Raw genomic sequence first — 19689 nt, 5'->3', positions numbered from 1 at the left:
TTGGCTTCGAATGCAAACCCTGAAGAGTGGATACTTATGAAGGGGCACAATTTACACAATAATAGGCCCTTTTAACTTCCTAGTTTGTTAATGAAACTTGTGTGTCTGTGAAAAAAGACGTGCTTTCATTGAAGCACGCCACCTGTGAACGGCTGGTGGAACTGCACATTTCCTCACATAGACCTTGTACTACTTTGTGTTTAGATCAGGAGGCCGCATTTCATCACTTGTTACTGACTTTTAGTAGTATGTACCTTTTGTTATATATGTCCCAATTAACAGTGAAATCACCGCAGATTTATTTTAGAAATAATATTGTTAACACTATTTCCAGAGTGTTGTCTGCACTCTTTTCAATTTCAGCTGGCATGCAATAAAAAAGAAAATTCCCCAGGCCCCTAAATATTGTCTGTGCTATAATGTATTACTATTATTTTATATTGTGCGCTCCTGCTTTTTGTGTAGGGCGCATAGTTGAAATTGGCTACTTTGCTTTGTGTAAGAAAAATCTATTTTATTTTAATTCTTATAACACATCAGATCACCCAAAGTTCTCAAGGCACACAAGAAGAGACACAACAAGACACACAACCAAAAAGCAGGAAAAGCTAATGAAAACACTCTCTAGTCTACACCTCACTTGCTCTCCAGCCCGGCCAGTGCAAGCAGGCTTCCATCTCAGCCGCACTGCCCGCATCCATTTCATTTCATTCCTCCCGATGTGGCAGCAGGAGGCTTCACCATCTTGGCCGCTACCCGACTGGTCCTCCCGCGGTCGGATTCGCCTACCAGCCGGCTCCGCAGGGCTACAAATGTCTGAGAAGCACCTTTTGTCTCCAGCAGGACCGAATGGCGCAGCCACTGGCGTAATGGGGGCCCCTGCAGCCCAGGCGGTGCCGGGGGCCCCACTAGCACATGTCCTGGGATGGGGCCCCACTTGGAGAAAAAAATATTAAAAATATATATTATTTTCAAAAATAAGTATTTTTTATTTTTGATTTCACTCTGCATTCATAAAGAAATTCTTTCTGTAACAGAAATAATTTCTTTATGAATGCAGAGTGACTACAAAAAGAAACGTTCTTTTTGAAGCCCAAGGGATCCTCCCACCCCAAGCCATGGAAAACAGGCTGGAGGCCTCAATGTCATGGGGTGGGAGAAGGCCTATGACTTCAAAAAGAAAACAGTTTATTTTTGAAGTCACTCTGCATTCATAAAGACATTATTTCCGTTATGTTTCGGTCCTTAACGGTAATCATTTCTTTATGAAGTCAGAGTGACTTCAAAAAGAATCAATTTCTTCTTGAAGTAATAGGGCTCTCCTCAACCCCATGACGTGTGCGTGTGTGAGTGTATGTTGAAAGGATGCACACTTAAATGTAGGGGTTACTGCCTGTGCCTGTATGGTGAAAGGGTGCACACTTAAATGTATGGGTGGGTGCCTGGGTGTGTGTGCCTGCATGGTGAAAGGGTGCATACTTAAATGTATGGGTGGCTGCTTGGGTGTGCCTGTATGGTGAAAGGGTGCACACTTAAATGTATGGATGGCTGTCTGGGTGTGCCTCTACGGTGAAAGAGAGCACACATAAATGTATGGATGGCTGGGTGTGCATGTGTGCATATGGTGAATGATGTATGTGTTTGTGTTCAGGGGTGCCACAAAACCTACATATCGGGGGGGGCTAACCGTTCAAATGTTGGGAGAGGCGCTAACTTCACAGGCGGTGGGGGAGGGGCAAACTTCTTTGTGTGGAGGTATCTAATTTCTTTACGCATTTTAATGAGACCATTGTAGTGCAGCTTTAATGTTACAAACATTTAACTCTGCTTTAAGGTTGAAAGCTCCCACTTATGGACTGCTGCGAGAATGAGTGGTCTCCTGTTCGCTCTCTACCCTTCCAATCGCTCCCCTGGTATGCAAGTACTAAACCCACATCATGATTTCAATTGCCTAAAACATGTGGCATTTGAATACAGGTACTAACAGTGAAATGCTTTATGTTAGTAATTGCTGGGATCTTGTTAACAGCGAAACCCAGGTGCCGTTTAACATCTGTGTCCTGTTCTGTCCGGCAACTGCACTGAAGGTCAGCCAGGTCGAGTCAACATAGTCCAACATTTCAAGGGGGGAGGGGAGTGCTGAATCCAAGTCAACTCAATGGTGTTGCACCACCACTTGTGTTTAATACCTTGATTACTTATTGGCATTCTTCATTACCCCTAGCCCTATTCTTCCTCGTCACACTCCTGCTAAGTGTAATTAACTGGCTAGACTGGCATTTGGGTGCTGCCAGACTAGTCGTTTCTTATTGTGGCACTGTATATTTTTCTGGGCATCTGTGATAAAATGATATGATATAAGTCATTTATAACGCGCCTGTACACAAGTGTTTCTAGGCGGGACAAGACAAGGGAGGGAAGATAGAGGGAGGACAAGACAAACGATCTTACTAGGCCATGTGTCCTTCAGATCGTGCAGGTGCGAGAATAAGAAGTGCAAGGGGAAAGGGAGCGGGGAGGAGAAAACAGGGCAGCAATGCTCTGAGTAAGTGCAGCCAGGGCAGCGTGGCTCTGGGTAGTGCAAGGAGAACAAAGGACAGCAGCGTTACAGTTACAGCCCCTAAGTGCGTGGTAGGCCCAGAGGCAGTGCAGGGGTGACTGATCAAGAAAGAGTCTGGACTCAGTGAGACTCTGAGGGTAGCCAAGCAACCAGTCAGTACAGCAGACAGGTAGGCCAGCAGGGGAGGGAGAGAGAGAAAGCAGAGGAGAAGAGGAACGTTTTGAGCTGCTTCCAGATCTTCAGGTGGTCCTGCTCAAATTTGAAAGGGTCAGGGAGGCCTTTCCAGAGGGTGGCACCTGCAGAGGAGAGAGATCTACCCCCCACTCTCTGCCTGGATAAACATCTAACCCGTAGAGAGTTGGAGGTAGCTGAGCGAAAGGCTTAAGAAGGAAGGTATTTTGGAAGAGAGTGTTGGATGTAGTGTGGCCCGGGCTCAGAAAGCTTTGTGGACAATGCAAAGGGTCTTGAACTTGATCCTTGCAGCAACTGGCAGCCAGTGGAGAGATTTCAGGCCTGGAGAGATACAATCCGTGGGCATGAGGCCAAGGATAATTTTGCAGTCCTGTTCTGGATTAGTTGCAGAGGGCAGAGTGTAGAGGAAGGCAGGTTGAGAAAGAGGCTGTTGTAGTAGTCTAGCCTAGAGAGAACCAGGGCTCTGGAGACAGTGAGCTTCTGGGGGAAAAGGAGAAAGGGAAAAGTCCCTTTGAGGAGAAGCAGCTGGTAGTGGGCCTTCTTGGCGACATATGAGATGTGAGGAGAGAAAGAGAGAGTGGGGTCAAAGATGACAACAAGGTTTTTTGCCTTGCAGGAAGGCAAAGGAAGAGGACCCAAGGCGGGCCACCAGATTGTGAGAGGGAAAGCAGGGGCAGGGGTAGCAATGAGAAGGATCTCCATCTTACTGACATTAAGGGGAGATTGTTGGAGGCACACCAATCCTGAATCACGGATAGCCAGTCAGAAATGAGAGAGAGAGGAGAGGAGTCTGAGGGGAGCCTGATGAAAAGCTGAGTGTCATCTCCATAAGAGGAGAAGGTAGAGGTCAGGTGGGCCAAATGGGCCAAGGAGAGGTTGAAAAACTAGGGTGAGAGGATGGAGCCTTGGGGAATGCCACAGATATAGAGAAATGTGGCAGAGAGAAAGGGACCAATTTGCACCTGGGAGGGGCGGTCTAAGAGGAAGGATATCAGCCACTCAAGGGCCTGATCCATGATGCCCAGGTTCTCATGGAGTTGATTGATCAGGATGGCGTGGGTGATCGTGTCGAAAGCAGAGGAAATATCAAGGAGGATGAGGACAGAAGGAATGATGTTTTCAAGGTTAGGGAGCAGATCTTCACGGGTGTTCAGGAGAGCAGTTTCCATGCCTTTGGCAGCTCTGAAGTCAGACTGATGATCATGGAGACAACCAACAGATTCAGTGTGGAGAGTAAGCTGGGAGATGGCCTGTTTTTTCTAACAGTTTTCCCAGGAAAGGGGTGATGGAGATTGGGCGATAGTTTGCCGGGCAGGCAGGAAAGGCAGACGGCTTCTTGAGGAGTGGGTGCACAAGGGAGTGCTTAAGGGGCGAGGGGAATGTTCCAGTGGTGAAAAAGTGAATACAGAAATCGATTAATGCTGAGCAAGGTTGTCAATATGGTCCTTGATGGTTCTAGAGGAGCAGGGGAGCACCTGTTTGGACAACACTTTCATAGACCAGACTTGTCCAGAAACCTCATCAGGTATGGTCAGAGAGAAAGATGAGAAAGGAGGAAGAGAAGAAGAGATGGCCAAAGGGGTCCGAGAGAGGAAGAGGGAGAGGAAGAGGAGATGGAGGGTTGGATGTCCTGTGTTTTAGTGGAGAAGTGAGAGCACAGAGCCATACAGAGGGCCTGGGAGGGAAGTTAAAGACTGCAACAGGATTGACCAGTTACTTCCAGATGATTTCAAAGAGTTTGGCTGTGTTTTTAGAGGCCACAGAGATGCGGGTTTGTATGTGTGTTCTCTTCTTGATGAGTGTTATTGTTTAGACTGGCATTTTGGTGAAACCAGTCTAGGTATGTCTAAATGTGGCTTGGCATGCTTTACTGTAATGTTATTACATGTCTAAACTGGTCTACATTGTGAAGCCAGTTGGACACGTTTTCATTGTGGCATGGCATTTTTAATAGCAAAGCATTAATGTTCCTGTGCACTGTTGGTGACTTGCATGTATTGGATTGGTGTTAACAAAACAATTGCAAACACTCTGGCTTCTTAGCCACTTTTTCTCAGAAAGTGTGCTGTATATTGCATGAAAACACATATTTATAGCTTTCTCCTAGTGCAGTGTGTGGCATACCACTTCAACAGCCCATTCATGCGCATTGCGCAAGCGTGATAATCTAGGCTGGCTGGCTCAGCATGGCTTGCAGGAGGGCCCCCACATTTTGTGTTACGCCACTGGGTACACATTGAAGGCCCTCATAAAAGGCTTGTGTTCCACTCTGGGCCTGTCCAGGACCTACGGCGGCCACACAGCGATACCCTCTGCCCCTCCTACTGGACTTCCTTGCTCAATTGGACTGTATCCTGATTTGTCTCCTGCCTGGCTCATCTGAGCACTCATTGACTTTTGGTACTGTGCCACCACCTTTGCCCTGGGAAGCACACTGACTCAGCTGCCCTGGCTTAGCTTTCCACATGTCTGCCTTGCACTGCATTTGTGCGTTTTTAGAGTCACTTGATGCATGGTGTGTTTTTGCATCTCAGCACCCTCCATCTTGTAATGCATCTTGCGCTGCCTTGGACACTTGAATCAAGGTGTGTTCTTGCTCATCGGCACCCTCCCCCTGCACTGCATCTTTGCTTATTCGCCTTTGCTACCCTCTTATACCTCACTACACTGTCTGCCCTTCCCCTCTCCCCCCTTTGCCACTTTTATGTCACACCACTTGCACTCTCCTCTCGTTGTCTCATCTGCCCCTCTCTCGGCGCCTCTCTCCTCCCTCTGTCACATCACTTGCACTATTTGAAATGTCGTCAGGCCTAGTACGGTAGTTCTTGTTCGGTGTCCGGTCAAAGGATCGAATGCAAAAGGATCGAATGCAAAAGGGTCGAGTCAATAGGACCTAAAACAAAAGGGTCGATTTTTTTTTTAAATGTATATATTATTTTGGGTTTCCGTATAAGAAAAAAAAGTGATATTTACACCAAAAACGCGGCTTTGGGGTCGGACCGCCCAAAAAAAAAAAAAATGTGACCCTTTTGTTTTCGGTCCTTTTGATTCCACCCTATTGTATTTAGATCCTTTTGATTCGATCCTTTAACCTAAAACCGTTCTGTTCTGTAGTCCGTCTGTCGTGTATTAATTCTCACAGCACTTGTACTATCTGAAATGTCGTCAGGCCTAGTACGGTAGTTTTGTTATATATTCCGTCTGTCTATCTGTTATGTTGGATACATTTGAGTATTAAGGAACATGAGTGGGAGGCACCCTTAAGATAAAAAGGCCAGACTTTGGCCCGACAAGCCCTTTTTCTCCACAAGAAATACGTGAAGTTCTCTTTCTCCCAATTCTCGCTTTCTATCGGCTGAAAGTCGTTTCAATATTGACATTTGGTGCTGAAGCCTGGAAACATCCTGGAGAGTCTGATTGGGTCATACTGCCACCTGTGGAGGAGTTTGATGGCATGCGTCTTATATTGGCAAGAGATCGATGTCTTAAGTGCCCTGCTACAGAGCCGCCCTCAGAGGCTATCCCCGATTCCACGGCCCAGGTCCCTCTCCCATTTTCTTCTAAGGCTTCTCGTTGTTCCCTCCCGGGAGGCCATGTGTGTTCCATAAAGGAGAGAGATGAGCCCCTTCGTTTCTACATGGGTGTCTAGGATTTTCTCGACAGGGGTGAGCTTTCTTTGTATGCATGGCTTTAGTTTCGGCTTCATTAAGACTCCCTTAAGCCGTAGGTATAGAAGGGGGGAGAGCATGCCAATTCCCAGCGCCTCCTCGAGCTTGTGGATGCTTATGAAGGTGTCCTCCCTCACCAGTTGGCCAACCCTACAGAGTCCAGCATCGAACCAGGACTGGTAATGTTCATGGCCTGGAATTTCTTCTAACACTGGCGTGGATCAAATATCACTCAGTGGAGAGGGCCATGTGGTCACCTTTTCTCTATTCCCCTTTCCTGCTAGCGCTTTCCATATTGTGCCTAGTATTGAGTGGTCCCTAATTCTTTTTGGAAGCTTTTTTTAATGGAACCCATAACCATTCCCCTACTGTGACTGGATGCAGGTGAAAGTTTTCAAGGTAGAACCATTGTTTGTTAGGGTCCTCTCTGAGGTGGGGAGCCAGTGCCCTAAATTGGGCCGCTCTGTAGTAGGTCTGCAGGTCTGGAAGGGTGACCCCTCCTCTTTCTTTAGGGAGGGTGAGGGTCTCGTAGCCTAGTCTAGGTCTTTGGCCTTGCCATATGAATTTCAATATGCGCTTTTTGGCCTCTATGAGGTAGGTTTCTAGAGCCTCCAGTGGGTGCATCTGAAACACATAAAGCACCTCGGGGAGAAGATTCATCTTTATGGCGTTTATCCTTCCCATCCAGGATATTTTCCCCTTTCCCCATCCCTCCATGTCCCTGAATAAGTTGTCAAACAGTGGGGGGAAGTTTGCCTGACTCAGATCCTCATTGGGTCTAACAATATTGATCCACCAGGTTTCTGTCTGTGTCTAGTGCAAAGGGAAACATCATGGATTTGCCTATATTTACCCTGAAGCCTGAGAACCTTCCAAACTGTTCAATCACCTGCAGGGCTGCTGGGACTGAGCTAGCGGGCTTCCTCAGGTGTAGCAGAATATCGTCTGCATAAAGGCCAAGTTTAAAGGTACGGTCTCCCATATCAATACCCCGTAGTCTCGGGTAAACTCTGAGGTATTCTGCGAGTATCTCCATGGTCATGGCAAACACGAGCGGGGAGAGGGGGTAGCCCTGACTGGTCCCTCTTTGAAGGCTAAAGATGAGTGACAAGTGCCCATTCACTGTGACTCTAGCTGATGGGGTCGTGTATAGGGCCTTGATAGCTTGCCGGATCCCCTCCCCAAAGCCCAGTTTCTCGAGTACTCCATGAAGGAACCCACAGTCCACCCGGTCGAACGCCTTCTCAGCGTCAATGGCCACCAGGACCGGGTTATCCCCCCTCGGTGCTGCCTCCCTCATGAGATGCAGAGTTTTTCGAAGGGTGTCCACCCCCTGCCTCCCTGTACGACGCCCACTTGATCAGAGTGGATAAGCCCAGGCATATGGCCATCCAGCCTTGTGGCAATGATCCTGGTGAATAACTTAGCGTCCACATTCAGGTGAGGAGTTGGTCTGTAGGACCGGCAGTCTGCCGGGTCCTTCCCTTCCTTTGGGATTACTGTGATTAATGCTTTGCCAAAGGATGGGGGAGCCCTCCTCGTCGTCATGATATTGGAGAAAAGTCCTGCTAAGAACCCCGCCAGGTGGCCCGAGAAGGGCTTGTAGAAGCCTGCAGTGAACCCATCCTCCCCTGGGGCCCTGCCCAGTTTCAACCCCGATATTGCCCTAAGTACCTCCTCCTCTGTTATTGAGGCGTCCAGGGCGGACGCCTCTGGAATTCCGAGGACGGGGAGGTTGACCCCATTGAGGTATGCCTCCAGTGCTTCCCTCTCTGCCTCTCCTTCCCTCCCGTATATGGTCTCATAGAAGCCAGCGAATTTCTCGGCTATGCCTTCCGGGTACAATCTTTTCCCCCTCGTCCCCACTCACAATTCTTGCCACCCATCTATCTGCCCGCTGGCCTCAGAGTTTAGCTGCCAGCATGGCGTCGGCCTTGTCGCTCTTTTCATAGTATCTTTGTCGCAGATGTTGGAGTCCCGCTACGATTTTGCCCATCTCCAATTCCCTCAGTTCTTGTCTCTTCCCTCAAGCATTACCCAGATCCCTCTCCTTCTCTTCCTCCCCTTTCCCTTCTGACCTCTCAAGTTAAATTATCTCTAACCTCAATCTATGAGCCAGGAGGGTCCTAACCCTCTTTTTGGATGCCCCTTCACTGAGCAGTCTACCCCTCCAGGTAGCCTTCGCCGCCTCCCGTACTGTCTCCCGGTTGACTTCTCCAGTATCATTCATCTCAAAGTATTCTCTAATTGTTGTTATCATTTCCTCCTTAAAAACTGCATCCCTAAGTAGGAAGTCATTACATTTCCATAGGGATTCCCTGGGTTTCAGGTCTGATATGCAAATGTCTGACCAGACCATGGTCTGACCAGCTAACCGGGCGGACCTCACAAGCGTCTACTCTGCTCATGTGCTGGTGCCCCGTGAGTACGTAGTCTATTCTTGTCCTAGTGCCATGGACTTTGCAATAGAAGGTATAATCTTTTCTGATTGGGTGTAGTTCCCTCCGGTGTCCAGTCAAATGGTCGACAGTGATTTGGTCGACAGACAATTGGTCGACTGAATTTGGTCGAATGCCAAATGGTCGAATTTTTTTTTTTTTTATATATATGTGTTTTGTGGGTTTTCGTGTGGGGAAAAAAAATAAAAAAGAAAAAAAAGGGGGTTGGGGGGGGGGACCCCCCCAAAAAAAACCAAAAAATGGGTAAAAAAAAAAAAAAAAAAAATTCGACCATTTGGCATTCGACCAAATGGTGTCGACCAAATTGTCTGTCGACCAAATGTTTTCGAACATTTGACTGGTAACCATTCCCTCCATATGTCCACCAACCCATGCTCCCACATTAGGTCCCGGAACCCCCATTCGGGCGTCCCCCTCTTCTGCCTGGCGGGATGGTCTTCCCACTGTGGTCCAACTCCGGGTCTGCCCACATGTTGACGTCCCCACCCAGGAGTAGAAGCCCCTCAGCTTTGGCCATCACCTGTCCCAGGGCTTCTTGAGTGAAGTCCATCTGACCAACATTGGGGCAGTATATGGCTGCTAAGGTGACTCTGGAATTATGCAAGTTGCCCAATACCACCATGGCTCTTCCGTCCTCCCTTCCCCAACACGTCACCTCCGTAAGCTTTTGGTTCCTATGTAGAATGATACCTACTCCATCTCTCTTTGTTTGGCCGGATGCCCAGAAGGTCTGACCCACATTTGCTCCTGCGATGGACCTCTCCTCTCCCTTCACTGTTCTAGTTTCTTGCACAAAGAGGACATCTACTCCAGCATTCTTCATTTCCCTCCCCAGAAGAGAGCGCTTTGCTTGGGAGTTAAGTCCCTTCACATTGAGAGAGCCCATCCTGAGTGTCTCGACCCGGCCCTTCCTCTCATTGTCTGCCATTAGATCCTTGCCTTTGTGCTCATCTTCCTCCCGGTCCTGTGGGAGCTGCTCTGTCCCTTTTCGAAGCTGGATCCCTGCTGAACCCGAGAATCCCCCTACCCCCAACTCCCTATTCTTCCCCCACCCTCTCCTGTTCATGACGTATGCCAACGGGCAAGCCACCAGGGTGAAAGTGTGTCCGTCCACCGCCGCTCCCCTGGTTAGCTCCGTGTCCCTGGCCGGGAATGCTTGGCTATTGGTTTTGCACGCCCTGATAGGATGTCTATAATTCACCTAGTCTTCTCCTTCGTTCATTGTTGGGGTATTTGGTTTCTTAAATGTTCTTCTGCCCTTTTTCTTCTTCTTTGTGGACCAGGGGCCCTCCGGTTCCCTCCTGGTTTCTGGCAATGCCTGTATACCCTCCTCATTTCCTTCAACCGGAGTGTCCCTCTTGAGCACCTGCAGCACTTGTGAGGCCTCCTTGCCCCTCCTTGCCACTAGTCACTCTATAGTCTACGCCGGCCCGTTCAAAGGAAAGGGCAAATGGGAAGGACCACCTGTATCTTATGCCCTGACTGGTGAGCCACTGGGTAAGCAGACAGCACTCTCTTTTGCGGGTGTGCGTGAGGGTGGAAAGATCCTGGTAGATCCTGATTGTATACCCTTCGAATATGAAGCTCCCCAGCCTTTTTGCCTTTTTCAGAACCTCAATTTTCTCTCTATAGCGGAGGAACCACACCACAATGGACGTATGGCCTCCCCCTCCGCCACCTCCTCCTCGATATGCTCTTTCTAGCTGTACTTCCTTGCCCCCCTCTAATGGTTTATTAGACCTTGGACTTTCCTGCCCACATCTGCCACTGTCTCACCTCTTTGTTGGGTCACGCCCATAATGCGTAGAATGTTTCGACGTTCCCTATTTTCAAGATCATCCGTCTTCAAGATTATATCCTCTTCCCACATTTCTAGGTCAGTTAGCCTTGCCTCGTATTTCATGTCCAGCAGGTCTGTCTGGAGGTGGTTGTTTTCCATTCCCTCCATTTTTTCTTCCAGGGTATCCACTCTCCCTCTGAGATCAATTATTGAGGCCTGTATATCCATCTGGATTGCTTTGATCTCCTGGAGAATGTCCTTGAGATCGTCTTTTGTGAGTGCTGCAGGGGGGGGGTCACCTCCTCTGGGCATGTTGGCTCCGTGGACCTCACTCAATGCTGTGTGCGACCTACGAAAGCGTTGGAATGAGAGGATTGCCCTGGTAAATGTGGCCTGCTCCAGGTTCTTGCTCTCTGGGTGCACCTCAGTGTGGTGCCACTATCAGGGTTTGCTTAAGCGGATTCCAGTGTTCCCCTTGGCGGTCCCTGCCCCTCTTCATTCAAAGGCTACCGTCTTCCTGATTGTTGACCTTTGTGTTAGCTCGGAACTTTGTGGGAGCTCCAGTACTAGGCTCCAGTACCTTCCCTTCCTGGTGGGCTTCTGCTGTCTGGTTCGGGGAAAAGAGTGAAGCCCTTCACGCGGGTAGACCGCGACGTCCCTCTCCTTGGGTAGGTAGTTCAGCGTGATAAGGCCCTGATGGGGTTGGGCTGAGTAGGGGGAGCAGAACCTCACCCCTGCATCCTCACTGTCCTGGTCCCCCCCGCCGTCTCCTCACCTCCACTTAGTTGCTGCCTCTGGGTCAGGCCCAGCTGGATAGTTGTCGGGGCCTGGTGAGTGTCTTTAAGTGCCCGCGGAGCCGGCACTCCGGGCCCGGGCTCCTCCTCTGATGACACCTCCCTGTGCGGGCCGCCGTTCGTGGTTTCCTGTTATGGGGGGGCGGTTGAGGGGCTCCTGTCGGAGTTTGGGTGAGGGCCGCTTGGGGTCCTGCGGGGTGCTCACCTCTCCGGTCCTACTCCGGTGTGGAATTCCCGGCTGAGGGTCTAGGCCGGGCTCCTCTCCGCTCAAGGTGCAGCACGGTGACTCATCCTGGCTGTGTCCGCGTGACAGTGCCCACCGCCCAGGGTTGTGAGTGCCTGGGATTCACCCCAAACGCCCCACTTCTGGGTCTGCTCTGTGGGTGCAATGGGTGGCTTCTGTGGTTCGGTGTTCCCTGTGACCTTCTGGGGGGCTAGCGGGCCGTGGCGCAAAACGCCTCCTGGTTCCTGGGCGCGCACTGTGCTCGGCTGCGGGTGTCCCTCGATGGTCCTCTCTGGGACCTTCGCTCCGGGTCTGCTTGGGGATGGGTTCCTGGGCCCGGGTGCTTAGTAGGGCTGACTGCTTGGGCGCGGGTCCCCCTCAGATCTGTTCCACACTCCCGGCCAGGGATTGAAAAGGCGCACTAGGCCCTGCGGTGCTGGCGGAATGCGAGCTTTACACATCCGTCATGCTCCGCGCCCCCTGGCGGTCTACGCATATTTAGTTTTAAATTAATTATGCATCGCAGTCCTAAAACAAAAAATAGCAGATTCATACAGTTTAAACGAAAAGCTTGGTTTTGATTGCTTTGCTTAGATCTAACATTGCTTATTTGGGACCTTTGGAAAGCCTATTCTGGAGGAAAGTCTTGTCACTCCCACAATCTTTTCCAGTACCGTGGATAAGATCTGAACTAGCAACGCAGTCAATGCATTCAATGGTATTGTGGAATTCGATAGATCTCTATCGTAAAACTATCGTAGAAGATAATGTTCCAGATCAATCTCGACCACTTGTCAAAATGTGATACTTAACACCTGGAAATCTAAATGTATCCAATGGGTGGAAGCTCTCGGATGTTCAGCAGAAATCCTGAAATTCAACCCCATGTTGATTAAGAAAGAAATTCAGTGGAATGATTGGATTTAAACACAAAACTCTAAAGCGCCGTACAAACATTTTATCACTTGTCCAGCTGAAAGTCGAGCCTTGAACCAACTGCCTACTTACAGCAATATCCATGCCCACAATTTCAAGACCTTTTCCTGCGATTGAGGTTAAATTTGCTACCAACCAGGGAAGTGTTAGCTCAGCGGAAAAAATTGAGTGTGCTTTCAAGGTTGTGCGAGAATCTTACCTGTCAAGAATCTCCACACCATCTTCTAACTGACTGTGTGGCTCTGTCCCCCATAAGAAACACATATCGGGACATGTTACCACAAGATGCTCTGCCTCTTTACGGGGCTGAAAGATGGACTTCTTTGATAATTGGGGAACAAAAGTCTCTGATTTTTAGAGTACGACAATTCTGGATGGAAATCTACACTTCAATTTCTTTTTTAAACCTCTGAAACTGAAATTTGCAACACTGTAAGATCAATGTGATATAATGAAAGGTTTGTAATAAACCAAGTCATTAATAAGAAATCCCCTAAAAATAATAATTTTCCGTCTGTCTATATGTTATGTATCTCTGTCCGTTCTGTTATGTGTCTGTACCTTTATAACACTTTAGTACTTGCCCCTTCTGAATGACTCAATGCCTAGTAAGAATGCTGTCTGATTGCTTTTTACCCTTGTTCCCTCCCCTGCCTTGAACCGCTTGAAACACTGTTATTTGTTTATAGGTGCTATACAACTGACCAATAAATAAATAAATAATAAATAAAAGGAATGTTTTCATTGCCTTCCTGAAAGAAGCGAGGCTGGGATTTGTTCTAATCGACAAAGGGAGCTCAATCCAAATCTGGGGGCCTGACAGTCAAAACTGGTTCCACCAAATCTCTTAAGATTATACCTGGGAATGGATAGATGGTGAAGGTCATTGGACCGAAGGGTTCTTCTGATGGGGGCCTCCTTAAGGCACTCAGACAGGTAGTTTGGCGTTAAATCATGCAGACTTGTGTAAGTCATAGCAGCCATTTTATGGTGAATTCTGTGTCTCACCGGCAACCAGTGCAATTCACGCTTGGCAATGGATGCATGCTGTTGCTCCGGAGAGCATCCACCGCCCTGACTGCACCATTCTGAACAACCTGTACTTTATTAACACTAGCAGTAAACATGCCATCCATAAGAATATTGCAGCAGTGAAGCTTTGAATTTAAGAGGCCCGCTGCTATGGAGGATCTGTTTTCAACTGCGAGGTAAGGACATATTTGCTAAAGAAGGTTATTCAGATAGGTGCAAGATGATCGTAAATGAGCCACAAGCTGATCAAAGGCAATCTTGTCATCAAAATAAGCTCCCAAGGTCTTAACATGGGGAGAGATCCAAATGGGACATCCAGCTATGGTAAAAAGACAGTATTGTGGATTCAGTTATTTTAGCCTGGGATCAGAATCCAATATCAGTAATTCTGTCTTGCCTTCGTTGAGGACCAGAGAATTCAAGGCCATCCATGATTGAGTGGCGGAAGGGACGGATGGTGATGGAAGTTCACCAGAGGTTCCCTGGTGGTGGACACAAAGCAAGCATTAACCCGGTCAATCCCAGAAAAGGTGAATCCATAAATTGTGCCCCAACAGGTAAACATCTGCAAGATGTGCTGGGCACAAGAATTGTACTCTCACCCGTTCCAGGACTTTTACATTCACTCCTGCAAACCAGCTAACTGTAGCCAGAGCATTTTCTAAAATTGAAGCTAGTTATCTGACAAAGGAGAGCTAGGATTCAAATATTAAGCTCTTTCATTTACAAAGGACCGGCAGGTCACTCCTCCAAGGTATCATGCTAAGTGGAGAGGCCACTCAAAGACAACCCATATGCACAACCTCTACATCTACAAATACTTCATTTGCATTATGAGTTAAGATCCTAGAATCCCCCAGCCATTATTTCCCTTCTTAGTTTAAGGCATAAACTGGAATTGCCAGCAATCACAACCCTTATGTTGAAAAACACAAGGCTAGTCAGGGAGGAAGGGTGGGTGCGGTGGTTCTGTGGTGAGGCTGATGCATGACAGATTAGTTTTCATAGTGTTTTCAGAATGTGAAGGGGCTAGATAAATGACTATAGGATCTAGGGGAAAACTCCAGATAAGGATTGTTCTAAAGTAGACAGTGTGCAGGGCGTTTGAATACAAGGAAGGTTTTTTTATATAGGTGTCCAACACTTTAGTTGGCACTGATTGAAACACAAAGTTCGTAATACATGCATATGAGTCCTCATATATGTCTGTCAGAGGCCCTTTTCTACAAATTAAGCCTGCGAATGGCCAACATATAATTCCAAGATATAGGGCCTCATCAGAAGTTGGACCTTAACCCTGAAATGCAATGCTAACAATATTACCGCTACATTTAAGGGTTGCCCCAATCAGGTGTTGGGCCTTAAATTGGAGATTTACTTCCAGCTTTTTGCTGGAGGTAAAAATTTCCATTTAACACCCGTTTTTGGCGCTGTTAGCGTGGCGCTAATTGCGCCAGCGCTAATAACGCTCCCAACCAAAGGGTCCAATGGACTAAATGAGGAATGGGAACTTAACGATACACCGCTACGAGATCTGGCACTAGTAGCACCAGACCGAGTAGCGGTAACGTATTTGTGTTGGCGGTATCCTGGTGGCATTACCGCCGGGATACAGCCAAGGCTCTGATGGAGCCCATAATCTTAACAAGTGCTTAGGCATGTTAGATACCCTATACTAATGCAAAATAAAAGGAGCGATGGTTGGAAGGTTATTAATTAATCTTAGCCTCTGGCATTGCTCTGGGACACCCTTGATACCATCACTCTTCAGCATACCAAGCTGTTACAGAAAGGGGGAAACAGACTTTGGGCCTTATTATACGGTTGTCAGTATCCTGGTGGTTGATTCGCCAGGATACCGGCAAATGTTATTACAATTTCTGGCATTCGGTCTGGCAGCATTACCACCGGACTACAAGTGCTGGAGTGACGGTGTTAATTCCAATTCATGGATTTGTGACATTTACCGTCATTACCAGCACCGACAATACCGGTGTCAGTAATTACAGCATTTTGTGCCAGTAAGAGGCCTGCCTTACCTGCAGCCCACTTGCAAACCTGTAGTCGGCCAGGCCGGTAAAGTGGTGGTATACGTTAATACCAGCACTTTAATACCAGGCTGGCTGACTTACAATGAGGCCGTTTGTCCCACACAAAAGGTGCAGTCCTGCCCACAAGGCTTGGTCATATCTCTTGTGAATGAGACTGATGCAACCCCAGACATTTAGCTTGATTGAGTATTAACTTAAATAAATTGAAATTAGCGCACCCCTGATTTTTTTATATTGCTTGGCAAACTGAACCTCTGCATCTTAGACATCTGGGGATAGACATCTGTTTTCTTTCCCCAGTTACCTCACCAGTAGTTTTCCTGTTTGCTGGGTGGAATAGGACCATCTTTCCTGGGTAGGAATACAAGCCCTTAAAGCCCTCTAGAACCCAAGACTCATAAAGCGACTATGGGAGTGATATTCCTGGGGCAGGGTTTTCAGAATATAAACCTGTGCTTTAGTTCAAAGAGGGAAATGCTGAGTCATCCAGAGGCACTATCATCATCAAGGGAATTTGAAAATATTTGTGATAGGTATTCTACATCTTGTTTCTTGTTCATGGATGTGATAAAAAAAGAAATAAGAAACCAAGCATACAGTGCGACAGTGTTTGTGAGTCAGAGTCACTGTGCCTTTCTTGGAGAGACCAATAAGACTACAGGTGAAGGTATGTCGTTCATACAATTTGGGATTTCTAATTTACCAAAGGATTCAGGTGTTACACCACAATTGGAAACAACGACCCATCTCCTGTACAGGCTCAATGCAATAGCACATTCCCTTCACAATCTTGGAATAACAACAGTACAGAAAAGATGCATGGTAGAATTAAAACTTTTGATCGCGTTGAGGACAGTACTACAAAACTATTGTGGTGATGGTACATTTGGTATTTATAACGCACCTTTCCACAAGTGTTTCTAGGCACCACAAGACAAGGAGGGGAGACAGAGGGATGACATGCTAAATGATCTTACTAGGCCCTGTGACATTCAGATCGTGCAAGTACAATGAGAAGTGCAGGGGAGAGGGTGTGGGCAGAAGTGCGGGGAAGGGGTAAGAGGGGAAGTGCATTTAGGGCAGCAGGGCTCTGAGTAAGTGCAGGGATGGCAGAAGACTACACGGGTGCAGTCTGTAAGGTAGGCATGGTATCAAACAGTAAGACAGACACAAGGACCACAGTTCAAGGGTGTTTTTTGAACTTCAACTGGGTTTGAAAAACACCTATCTAATCCTAAATCTAAAATGGGAGCAAGCTACGACCATCAATAATAACGCAGCCCTAGTGGTGTCTGGTCAAAAATAAAAGGGCCTATACTAATAACCTATTGCCAATCCTTACTTCTAAATACAAATAGTGGGGCAAACAATGTTATGCTAAAAGGAAATTGCTCAAGAAATGATATGTCAGGATATTCAAGTCATTGGCCTCCCTTCCCCACGTTTTCATCACGGGACAAGGCGGCACACTCGAGCTTAGCACAGTCTCTGGTTTCTCTAGTACGAACATGCAGTTCAGATCTCAGTATCAGGGCCTTCTGTGTCAAAATTTCTTTGAAATTCAAAGTCATTCACTTCAGAGGGCCTGATGCGACAAACAAACATTAAAACGTTCCTTTCTCCTCAGGATTCTCATGTACAACTTCTTGGGTGATCTTTGATTGACACCGGGCCCCCCTCCGCCAGTCTCAGACCCACTTTAACACAAAGCTTTCAATTGATCTCCCTCTGTTGGGCTCGGACCAAATCCATATACTTTTCCAAACATTCTTTACTTTATCACAATCAAAGACTTTTCACTGTGTGCAGGATTTGACTTGACCCGTCGCAGGACCACTTTGATTCACATTTATTTGTTCGCCTTCTTTTGATCTCCCTCCACCGGGCTTGGACCATCTTTATCTACTATTATCACTTTTCAGCTGGGTACCTTACAGAGACCTTCGATTGAGCATCCACATGGTGCCGGATCATTCTGTCAAAGGTATTGTAGCTTACTTTAAAGTTCAATCACTCATCAGCAGTTTAACTTCATTCACGTCTCTTATCACATGCGTTTTACCAGCACTCGCCATACAATGTTGCTGCTTGCAACCTTGACTTCAACACAGACCGGTCTTCTATCGGTCTCCCCAACTCACCGGCTGTGTTGCTTTCACTGAATAGGCTTTGTTTTTGGAGTCAAGGAAAGTACCACAGTGGCTGCAGATTCTCCCCGCCTTGATTACTGATGCGGGAAGGCCCAGCATACCTCTGACCTCTGCAGGATTCTTCAGCCTCGTTTCCTGGTCTTAAGTTTTTCTGTTCTCAAGGTTTCATGAAAGTAACGGTTCCTTGTCGAAAAGGTCAAGGGATCTTCCCTCCTTACAACCCCCTTCTGCTTCACCGTCTTTATCCTCTCGTTAAACTACCATCTCGGAATTGAAGTTTCCTTGCGTGCTTTGCCTCGCTTAGAGTGTGCTCTCGTGCTCCGCCTTTTATCCACGTGGAGATGTGTAATGGAAGTCAGGTGTGTGTGATGGTTGGTAATTGCCTGACCTCGTCTGACCATTGTATTAGGACACATCAGGTATACGGCTCGGGTGATAATCTGTTTTCCCTCATTTCGGGCTGTCCATGAGAAAGTGTTTGTGTTGTAAAAGGAGGGCTGGGGTAATGTTCCTAAATATCCACCTGTTAGGATGGGGTAAAGGTGTTACAGGTAAGGGGATCCTGTGTCTCACCATCCAGTGTCCCACTCCCCGAAGACTCCTCACCCAGGCGATCCTCCCGCACTGGTCCACCCCCAGGAACTGGATCCAAAAGTGATGGCCCTGTCCTGGCCTCCTGGATGACCGATCCCTGGGAACTAGTGAGTGAGACACCTTCTGTATTCTCAGAAGTCCCAGACTAGAGGTGCTAGGTAGGCCAGAATGCTGTGCTGGGTGACTAGTCAAGGGTGGGGGTGGTCCCTGTATGACTGTATGAGTGCAACCACACCACCAGTCAGGGTGAGCAGACAGGTAGATTAGCAGGGGAGAGGGAGAGATAAGAAAGAAGAGAAGAGGAAGGACTTGAGTAGCTTCCGTAACTTCAGGTGATCTGGCTCAAGTCTGACAGGGGCATTGAGGCCATTCCAGAAGAAGGCACCTGCAGAGAAGAGAGATATACCCACCACTCTCTGTTTGGAGAAGCATCTGACCCACAGAGAGTTTGAGATTGCTGAGCAGAAGTCTCTAGAAGGAAGGAACTTAGCAAGAGAGTGTAGGCTATAGAGAGGACCACAGCCCCAGAAAGTCTTGAGGCTGATGCATAGGGTCTTGAACTTGATACTTGTGGCCACAGAGAGCCATATGAGAGATTTCCGAGTTGGAGAGATGTGGTCTCTGAGCTTAAGGCCAGGGATAAGTCTTGCAGTCCTGTTCTGGATTAGTTGAAGGGGGCGAAGAGTAGAGTTAGGAAGTTTGAGAAAGAGGTTGTTGCAGTAGTCCAGCCTGGAGAGAACCAGAGCTCTGGAGATAGTGAGCTTCTGGGGGATGGTGAGAAAAGGTAGGATACCTCTGAGGAGGTACATCTGGATGTGTTCCTTCTTGTCAAGGTCCATGATGTGTGGGGAGGAGAGAGTGGAGTCGAAGATGACACCAAGGTTTTTTGCCTCACATGAGGGTGAAGTGAGGAGGTCCAGAGGAAGAGAGTAAAAGCAGGAGCAGGGGTCCCAATGAGAAGGATCTCTGTCTTACTGGCCTTAAGGCAGAGGTTGTTAGATCCACACCATCACAGAATAGTGGATTGACAGTCAAGAATTAGCAAGGAGTGAGAGTAGGATGAGGGTAGCTTGAAAGAGAGCTGAGTGTCATCCACATAACACTGAAAGTTAGAGGTGAAAGTAGAGATCAAGTGGGCCAGGGGAGTCGGATAGACATTGAAGAGCTATTGTTAGAGAATAGAGCCCTGGGGAACACCACATGTGGAAGGAGAGATGGTGGAGAAAAAGCACCCATGTTGGACCTGCTGA

The sequence above is a fragment of the Ambystoma mexicanum genome, chromosome 7p (assembly GCF_040938575.1).
Source record: "Ambystoma mexicanum isolate Mex_15411 chromosome 7p, UKY_AmexF1_1, whole genome shotgun sequence".
NCBI lineage: Eukaryota > Metazoa > Chordata > Amphibia > Caudata > Ambystomatidae > Ambystoma > Ambystoma mexicanum.
Note: the sequence above shows the minus strand (reverse complement) of the source record.